The sequence below is a fragment of the Seriola lalandi genome, unplaced genomic scaffold (assembly GCF_002814215.2).
Source record: "Seriola lalandi dorsalis isolate HSWRI2012SDOR001 ecotype SW California unplaced genomic scaffold, Sedor1 jcf7180002054688, whole genome shotgun sequence".
Lineage (NCBI taxonomy): Eukaryota > Metazoa > Chordata > Actinopteri > Carangiformes > Carangidae > Seriola > Seriola lalandi.
In genome coordinates this window covers 1,670,882-1,680,350 of record NW_019525241.1, presented here as the reverse complement: position 1 = coordinate 1,680,350, position 9,469 = coordinate 1,670,882, and the positions used below count along the sequence as shown (strand labels likewise).

Genomic DNA, 9,469 nt, shown 5'->3' with positions numbered 1-9,469 from the left:
CTGCATCCATTTCTCCGCCTCCCATGCTTCATTATGCATTTGCTGCCCATTAAGATGGCGCTGTCCTATGGTAAATGCAGCTGTGCCCCGCAGGATGCAGTAGCCCACCCAGTGACAGTAAATATCCACTGACATTAACCAGTGTAAACAGCCACTTCCTGTCTGATGTGTGCCCGTGGCGTCTGCTGTCTTGCCCTGGCAGTCGTTCCCTGGAAGACAAGAGCAGATCCTCCAGAGCCGGCTGTGAGGAGCTTCCTGGCCACAGCGTATTGGAAAATCTGGTTTTCCTGCATTTCAAGAGCTTATGAATAAAAAATGACTCCTTCCCCCTTTGTTTGCGTGCATCCCTCCTGGTGTCTGAGGTGTTTATGTTTCTGCTGAGTCATGGCGGTTTAGTTCCAGCTGATGGGAGAATGCTATGGCGGCAAAACCACAGGGTGACTGGAAGTGAGTCGGATCTTTATTTGGCTGATAGCAGAAGTTTTTGTTGAGTTTCTGAAATGTTTGTGGTGAATTAAATAACAGCTGCAGTCAGCAGGTCGACTGCGTATGCAGCCTCAATAGATCAATGAAGCACCTGATGATGAACTAATTATTAAGGGTGTGTGGTAACAGCTGTATTTTTTGTTAAATCAGTCTGTTTATACCTGTTAGTCACCTACATTTATTAGTATTTAAAGGTACTTCATGCAGCATGTCAAACCCAGTCGCTATACATATTTTACAAGGAGCAACAGGAGAGAAATTAGCTGAAGACAAAACTGGAGGAGACTCGTTCTACTGGGGCCAAAGCTTTCAGAGTTCCTGTTGGTGAAAGAGGACAAGACAGAGTATATATCCTTTTTTATCTTTCACTGGTGCACTTTTACTTACTTCATGCCCCCACTCTGGGGCAAACTATTGGATGGACTGATGTAAGATTTGGAATAGATATTCCACTGCCTTAACATGCCCTGACTTCCCCCGACAACTACTGGATGGATTGCCTTCGAATTTGGTACATCAATCCATGTCCCCCTCAGGAGGAGCTATAATAACATTGTCATTCCAACTTGTAGCTCTACCTCCATCACCAGGAGCCTGTGAATTTTAATATGTCCAATATCTGGTTTATGATCAAATATCTGCAAAACCAATGACATTTCCATTAGCCTCAGCCTATTTAGTGTTTATGTTGATTAGCAAATGTTAGCATTCTAACATCCAAAGTTAAGCTGGTGAACATGGTAAACATTCCAGATTTATGTTTGTGCTAAAAAGATCCCCCTTACAAAAATTTCACAGAATGGAAGGAAAAAGGTTGTCACTACGTTCCGCTAACAATAAATACAATACAATGCATTGCCTTTTGTAGACTCTACACCTGTGACACACCTGTGTCTATTATACTGCAGTGGTGAAAAATTAATAAGTGAAGAAGTCAGTGATTTTGGACACATAAATGTTTTTGGTTCATCATTAATGAAGTGTGCTGTCATATAAAACAGTCGTGCCTTGAGGCATGTTCAGGGACGAAGGACAGGTGGCACCCCAATGGGAAACACTTTATTGCGATGTGGTCAAACATGTTATAACAGTAGAGAGGACAGTCTTCTGAGGCTCCACCCTCGTCTTAGTTGCTGTTTCGTGCAGCTGCTGTATGCAGATTTGTCCTGCTGTGATTGGGTGACAACAGTTGTTCTGCACTTTGGGTTCAGCCTGTGTCTCTGTTCTTGTCACTCTCTCTCCCCCTTTTTTTCTTTTTTTTTTTTTTACACACACAGATGCAACAGCTGTTTCACTGATGCAAGAGGGAGCGGCTGCAATAAATGCATTCACAGCAGAGAGTTGGTTATGTCACGAATCCTCAGCATTAAAGGACCAACAGAGGGAATGAAGCTGAAACGAAGCAGCTGAAATATACATGCAAAAGTTGGTTCGGCTTTGGAATCGGTCTCAAAGGATTACACTGCAGTGTAACAATAAATGTGGAATTAATTAGTTGCTATCGTAGCATCTGTGAAGTGTGTTTGCTGCCAAAGGGCTGGAAGCTGGACCACAGCTTCTCATTAAAGTGTAATTAGCTCCAACACAAACCCAGGATTTGACTTTCATTTACAGTTACCCAGGGATTAACTAAAAGATTTCTTAATCCAGATTTGTTCTTATGATCCTGCTGACTAAGGCTTTGAAAGGAGAGTGCAGTAAGGGTTGTAGTTATGATCAAATGATCTTAATAATGAAGACATTGTGACATAAGATCAGTCACCAAATAATCTTCTAAAATGAAAGATATGATTAAATATTTAAAAACTACCCAAATGATAAACTACACCTTCATGGTATCAGCATGCAGTTCAAAGAAACTGGCTGATGACCGTACAGTGGTTCTCTGTCATGGCAGCAAACTTGCTGAACAAACAGACCAGAGTGGTTCAGTGCCGACATGGCTGCGGACTGTGGGTTAAAAAAGATGAATGATGTTGTTATTACACTCAGTTACATCAGTGACAGCTGTGGGTCGACATGTTCTCCTGCGCCTGAGTGCCATCATCAAATATTTACCTCCACTGATACCAGGCTGGCAGATACCTCAATCATTTCACTCTCCACTTATATTTCTTATATTTTATACATTAATTATTTTGTCAAAATGGTTGAATTGATCATGTTAAAGCAACTTTAAGACACGCTGTCTTTAAAGCAGTATTTATTGGCCACTAGGGGGAAGCAGAAAAACCTCTCAAAACAACATTGGCAACCATTATGGTGATCTTGTTTGCGAAATGTTGCCTATTTACACATCCAGCAGACACAGAGCACCATTGGTGTGCAGCCATGTTCACATTTACCTGATGGAAGTAAGTCCAATGCTGTGTCCCAATTCACATACTTCCATACTCACATCTGCTGTTTTGAGTGCATGGGTGCAAGCGTGTACGGCAACATGCAGAGCACTAGAAGTACCCAGATGGTTCAGTCAAAAAGGTCATAAAATTGGGTGTAAAACATCCTCACCATCCTCAATACTCCTCACCCTCAACGGTTACCATCTTGGCTGTGTATAGCAGAAGGGGATTGAGCATCAATGTATTTTCAAACTTGAAAATGGCGAGGAAGGAAGACATGTCATCATAGCCGATGGCAGCCTAATTTCCATGTCATGCAGCCAGCAGGTGGGCGACACTCATGGCCACATGTTGCAATTGCCATTGCCAGTGAGTGCACAACAACAGTTTTAATTTGGGACAATGCTATACTGTGGAAACTCATGCACTACATATACTGTGTACAAAATGCACTGCATATGAATATAGGGACTGAAATGTCTGATTTAAGACACACTTAATATTTATTCTCTTTTAGCTCTGTTTGGTCCCCACCAATCCTGAGGGAAATGTCTGGCTCTTTAGCTGCTAAATGCTCCACTCACTTCACAAGCCAATCGCTAAGTCTGTCTGTCTTCCATCTGGTGCTGGGCCGGTGGCCCACAGTAAATCACTGAAACAGCTGTCTCATGTGGATGAAACAAAGTTGATGAGCGCTACGAGACTGAAACAGAAGAGTTAAGTTGTGGCCCATAACAACCAAAACAATGAGCTGCTCCACAGAGCGGATGTGAAACTGCAGAGTTGGGGGATAATTCTCTGTTGGTTCATCAACTTTTCACAGTACACATAATCATTTAATCCATTGTTGATATAAAAATATTAATTAGAGCAAGTTTTTGACAAAAACATTATTTTCAGATTGATCTAAATGAGTCTATAATCAAAATCAAATTATTTTTCTAAAGATAAATTTCAAATACAACAGCAAAATAACAATTAAATATATCATAATTTTTCTTTCTTATTTCTTTCTTATTTCTTTCTTTCTTCTTTGACTGTTTCACGTTTTATTCTATTTCCTTTACTGTGAGATGTTTAATTAGCCTGTCAGCCAATGAGCTTCACGGACGGACTGCAGTAATGAATGAACGACACCCTCGCGTTCCCGGCATGCATTGTGGAAATACAGAGAGAAAGAGAGAGAGGGAAAGAGATGGAGAGAGAGAGAGAGAGAGAGAGAGAGAGAGAGAGGGAAAGAGATGGAGAGAGAGAGAGAGAGAGAGAGAGAGAGAGAGCGAGAGCGAGAGAGAGGGTGGGGGGGCTTGGCTGGGAGGCTGAGGAAGACCGTGGTCCTGAGCGCAGAAGAAGAAGCAGCAGCATCAGAAGGAGCAGAAGAAGAAGAAGGAGGGTCATCATCCGACGCTAGCTCATCACTGACGACCGCTCAGGTAAATTTGTGCGTATCTTCACGTTTATTCCCAGCATCTTTCCCGCGTTTTGTCTCCCGTGTGTGTCTGCGGGTGTGCTTCCGCTGCGCCGTTTGGAGAAATTTTGCTTCACAATGAACCTCGTCTTTTCCGGGTTTTTTATTTCTTTGAATTCGTGTGGCTCGGAGAAGACGCGGTTTGCTAACGCGGTGTGCTGTTGTGTCAGTCTGGTCTGAATCTGCAGCTGTGTGGTGCACACAGCAGGTTTGTGCAGGGATTCCCCTCAGCCATGTCTCTGCAGCCCACAGTCCGGGGGGAGGGTGTGTGTGGGGGGTGTGGGGTATCCATTTCATGATTGTGACCTGGGGGGGGGGGTAAAGTCAGCATCCTGAGGCAGATGTCAGAGTGTATGTCTCTGTGTGTGGCAGTGCTCAATCTGTTCAGCTTTTAACCCTGTTTTACAAACTGCCCTGAACACACCATCACCTTTTAGTGAATATGCTGAGTTGTGCTTGTAGATCAACATTCATCTGGAGTCATGTTTCTGAGTGAAAGCTGCTCTTATTCTCCTAATTATTGATAGATTTATTTTACAGTTTATTCATTTTGATAAAGACAAAAGAATGCAAACTGCAACAAAAAGAAATCGAAAGCTACATGTCTCAAAAATATGAAAATGGTTGGATTAGAGATGATAGAAATTATATTTGCCTTTCACTGCTGTGTATTTCATGGCTTCAGAAATCTCTTACAATCTCTTTTCAAGAGAAGAAAAATACTGAAAACCCACATAGAAAAAAATCCACAACCATGCATTTTCATAAATTAAATTTGAGCAAATAATTTTTTACCTAATGCAGATTAATTCACTGGTCAGTTGTGAATCAGCTTTTCCATCCTCAAAATATTCAAATATATCTAGAAGGCAGTTTTTCTATTAATAGCAGATCAATTTGGTTTTCACATATTCCAGGTTGCTCTCTTCCCAAAGCTGTTGTTTTTCCTCCTCAAACACAGGATATGCATATTTGGACATATATGACAGTTTATATTTAACATAGTTCACAGAATATTGATTGTCTCTTTCCAGTAACTAAACACAGTGTATGAATCCGTGCAAACCTGTCCCTTTTATAAGTCTAAACAGTGTTGTGTAGCCTGTTGTACAGTTGTTCTCAATCGCACTGATTTATACAATACTCAGTTTGTCCAGTTTTTTTCTCACTCGGCTCCAATTGTGACTGGGTCTTAGATTTAAGGGGGACTGGGTCTATAGTTTGTATTAAATGGAGATTGAGCCTCTGCCTGTGGTCGGAGGTCTACAGATTTATCCTAGCGGCATTAATACAAGTCCTTTAGTGTCATTTTGAAAGTATAGATTCCAACTGTGTACTGTAAAAATGCATTGTCTGTTACCACTATGAAATATTAATCAGTCCATCAGAAGGCCGTCACACACAGACCAGACCGTAACCAGTTATCTATGTCGTCTCCCAGCAGATGCTCCCCAGCATGAATGGCAGCCTGTAGCCACTAATGACCCCCGCCCCCCCCGATTTTCTTTTTTCTTTTAGTGAAATGATGAATTAGAAAACAGCAGTGACCTTTTTGTCCTTAATTAGCTGGTTCAGTGCTGCTGCTGCTTGTTGTGCAACAGACTTTGTGCAGAAAAGTGTCCAGTGTGTGGAGGGAGGAGACTGCGATGTAGAAACAAGTTGTAGTGATGTGGGGGCTGGTTTGTTGTGAATCGATATCCTGTTGATGCTGTTTATATTATGATTCATCAGGAGCCTTTTAGTCAGAACTCAGATGTGAATGGATGATGTGTTGTGTTAAGCTGGTCTGACATTGTGCCGCATTTTTGCTTGAAAATGATAAACGTGTGTTTGCATTAGCCGGTACCAACTAAATCAGTGGTTATTTGGCTCCTCCCACTGATGTGTGGCTTAACCAATGAATAACGTCTGGGTCTTTCCAGAGCTGAGAGAAGTTGTTGCTTTCAATCTTATTGTTTCCTGAGGTTATTAGGAGTGAACCTGTCTAATCTGTGGACCAGTCCAGCAGGTACAGGGAGAATAAAAGGTCTGAGGTCAGATACTTCCTGCTGCCTCATTGTCTGTGTGTGGATATCAATGTGGCGTCTGCAGTGAGAAGTGCAGGTCACTTGCGCGGTGACTCGGCTGTGACTCCTCGCCTCAGCAGCTCGTCACTGCTGCTGCTGCTGCAGACACTCTGTTGTGTCGCTGCAGTTCACAGGTTCACAGTTCATGGATGACTCTCTCCCCACAGGAGAGCAGTAAGCTTTTCACTTTAGCTTTCAAGCTTCGTTGTTTCTAATTTACAAGTGGATTCCAGAATTGTTCTCGCACTGATGTTCTGATTATTATTATTATTATTATGTTGTCCTGTGTGAAAGTGCCTCAGTAGTCAGTCAGTATGAAATGAAGGTAATGAAAACATTTCACAGCATGTTTTCATTTTCATGCTGAAATCAACAGCCTGAGCCTGTAGCGTCTTCCCGCGCTGCCATTTTAAAATAGCTTATTAAAATAGACAGCCGGCTTCACACAACCTCCCTCAACCTCTATGGGTGTTTCACTGTGATCACTCTGATGTTCTACATTTTATTTCCATGTTCTCCGTTTTATGTCCCACAGTTTACAGATCATTGATCAGTTGTGGAAACACTTTAAAAATTCTATTCCTGCTTTCTTTTTCTTTTTTTTCTATTGGTGAAGCAAAACCAAAAACAAAGAAGGTGACATAACATTATATAACCTAATGTAAGCTTTTTGTTAATGTTATAGATTTACATTCTGAGTTATTGAGAGGGAGAAAAAAGAAAAGAATAAAAACACATGTATGTATGTATGTGTGTGTGTATATAAATATATATATATATATATATTTCTTTCATATTCTATTTCTTCTTTTAAAATTGGACGGTTTTAAAAATGTTGAATGTTGCAAAACAAAATGTGCAGTAGAGTATAATTTATTACTAATACTGCATACACTGCAGTTCAGTGTAGACACTAGAAAATACAGCATATTGATTATGAGCACTAAATATCAATAATCAGCTATTTTTGTGGAGAGATTACAGTAATGGCTTCCAACTGTAAACCAACTCTTACATGGCTCACATACTACAACACATACACATCTATATCAGTGTTACCCACACACTCCTCCTCTGACACGTGAAGATCATGAACACATGATGACACTGTGTTATGAGAAGCTTTCTTCATGGGATGTTTGGCCTCTTGGCTCTCTCGTAGTAGCGACATTAAGAAGGTGGCAGAGTGCCAGACGAACAGTGATGAGTCATAATGTTACCATCACTGTTCCCTAAAAAGTAAGAGTGGTGTGTTACTTAGCTGGGCTACTGCTTCGCATGTAGGACTAAAAGTAAAATAAGGAGCGGGTTGCTAAACGACTGCAAAAACACTCTAAAACAGATCGTTTTCTCACCACAATTTACTGTAAGCAAAGAATTAGTAGATGCTGGCACCTAAAAGTTATGAACAACAGACACAAGGAACAGTGTATGTCATATAACAGGAGTCAGTAGCATTTACCACCAGGATTTTGTATGTCTGTGCATTCATGCTACTGTATGTGCAGCAGCTGTAACAGCTGTCTCATTAATATAACAGAGTGTTAGGTAATAGAATCTCATGTGGACAAGCTACAGAATCAGTCAGTTAAAAATGGCTGATATTCATAGAAGAGTTTAGAAGAGTACTTTGAGCTTACAGATAGTCATTGATGAACTAGCTGGAAGCTAACTGTAGTTTTAGTTTCACCAACATTTCTCAAAGGCTGAAATAATCAAATTTGTTCAGCTGAACTTTAGTAGGTAATGTGAAGCATGTTAGAGGCTCTGTGAGGCTGTATGTGGGCACAGTGGAGATTTGAGTCAAAATGTTCATGTTCATGTTCAAATTAGCTAAGGCAGATCAGAATCTCTTTACTGATGTAAATATTTAGTCATAAATTTTGGACAAGGTGAAAGTCAACTAGTCACATGAGTTAGTACGGGTCATCCTGAGGGGACTGTGAATGTCTGAACAAATTTAATAACAATCCATCAAATAGTTTTTGAGACAGTCTAAGTTAAAACTACAAATGTCAACGTCAGGAGATCACCAGAATCAGAAGGCTTCATCTTCCTGGGACCATTAATGTTTGCAAAAATTTTCATAGCAATCCATACAATAGTAAAATGGAACTGGAAGTGCGGGTTAATAGTTGTTAATATTAGTTGGTGGACTGACTGACTGACTGACTGACTGACTGACTGACTGACTGACTGACTGACTGACTGACTGACGGACGTTAACCTCCTTTTAGCTGCTACCAAAGGGTAAAATAATTCAGCTCATAGTCATAGTTAGAAAAATAAGCTCATAGTCAGTGATAAACGAACCAGAGGGTGTTTTAGTTTTTCAAACATTGCTTAAAGGCAGAAATAATCTCATTAGTTGAGTTAAATCATGCGAGGCAGAGTCAATTGCTCACATGCAATGAAAGTGTCATACAGCAGTTAAAAAGGTGAGAGAAAAGACAGGAGGAAGATCATATGAGGCAGAAGAATCTGTTTTTAGAGACATAACCAAAAATTTGAATTCCAATTGAAGACGAGTGAAAGCATTGAACAGAAAAACAAAAAGCATGATGATTTGATTATTCCTAGAGCCTGATGGCAGGATGGTGTTACATCGAGGAAATTTAGAGGGGTCCGTAAATTTCACAGCAGTCTGCTTATTAGCATGAGATATTTTGACATTTAATAATAACTAGAAAATTCCAGGGAAATTTTGAGTGCCACGGGGGCTACTGCCGGGATGAGTACATGATTTATTTCCAGTGTTCAAAAGTCACCCTGATCATACTCTGGTTTTGAGTACATGATTTATTTCCAGTACATGATTTATCACCCGTGGCACTAATTAGTGCCACGGGTGCTCAGCTCCGAGGCACTCCTCTACAGCTAGAATAGCATCTATTAATCTTCTATTTCGGGTTTATTATTCTTCCGCCAAATTTCGGCGCGTAACTCGTCCCGCAGCTTTGAGAAAACCCCGGTAATATGTACATCAAAACGTGCGTCTTGATCCCGAAAGGGGTGCTATGACTTTTGGTGTTAAAATTCCAATTTTTCCCAAAGTTATTCCCAAAAAACTGGGAATAAATAATGCATTAGAAATGCATTGGAATTTTCTT

At 40.7% G+C, this 9,469-nt stretch overlaps 1 protein-coding gene across 1 annotated transcript in view; it reads left to right on the top strand.

Moving 5' to 3' along the window:
* The first annotated feature begins 4,160 nt into the window (after positions 1 to 4,160).
* Positions 4,161 to 9,469, top strand: part of syn3 (synapsin III) — a 113,098-nt gene continuing 107,789 nt past the window's right edge. The window contains exon 1 of the mRNA XM_023422990.2: positions 4,161 to 4,258. The gene's annotated coding sequence lies outside the window, so the exon portion shown is untranslated. The remainder of the gene's footprint in view (positions 4,259 to 9,469) is intronic.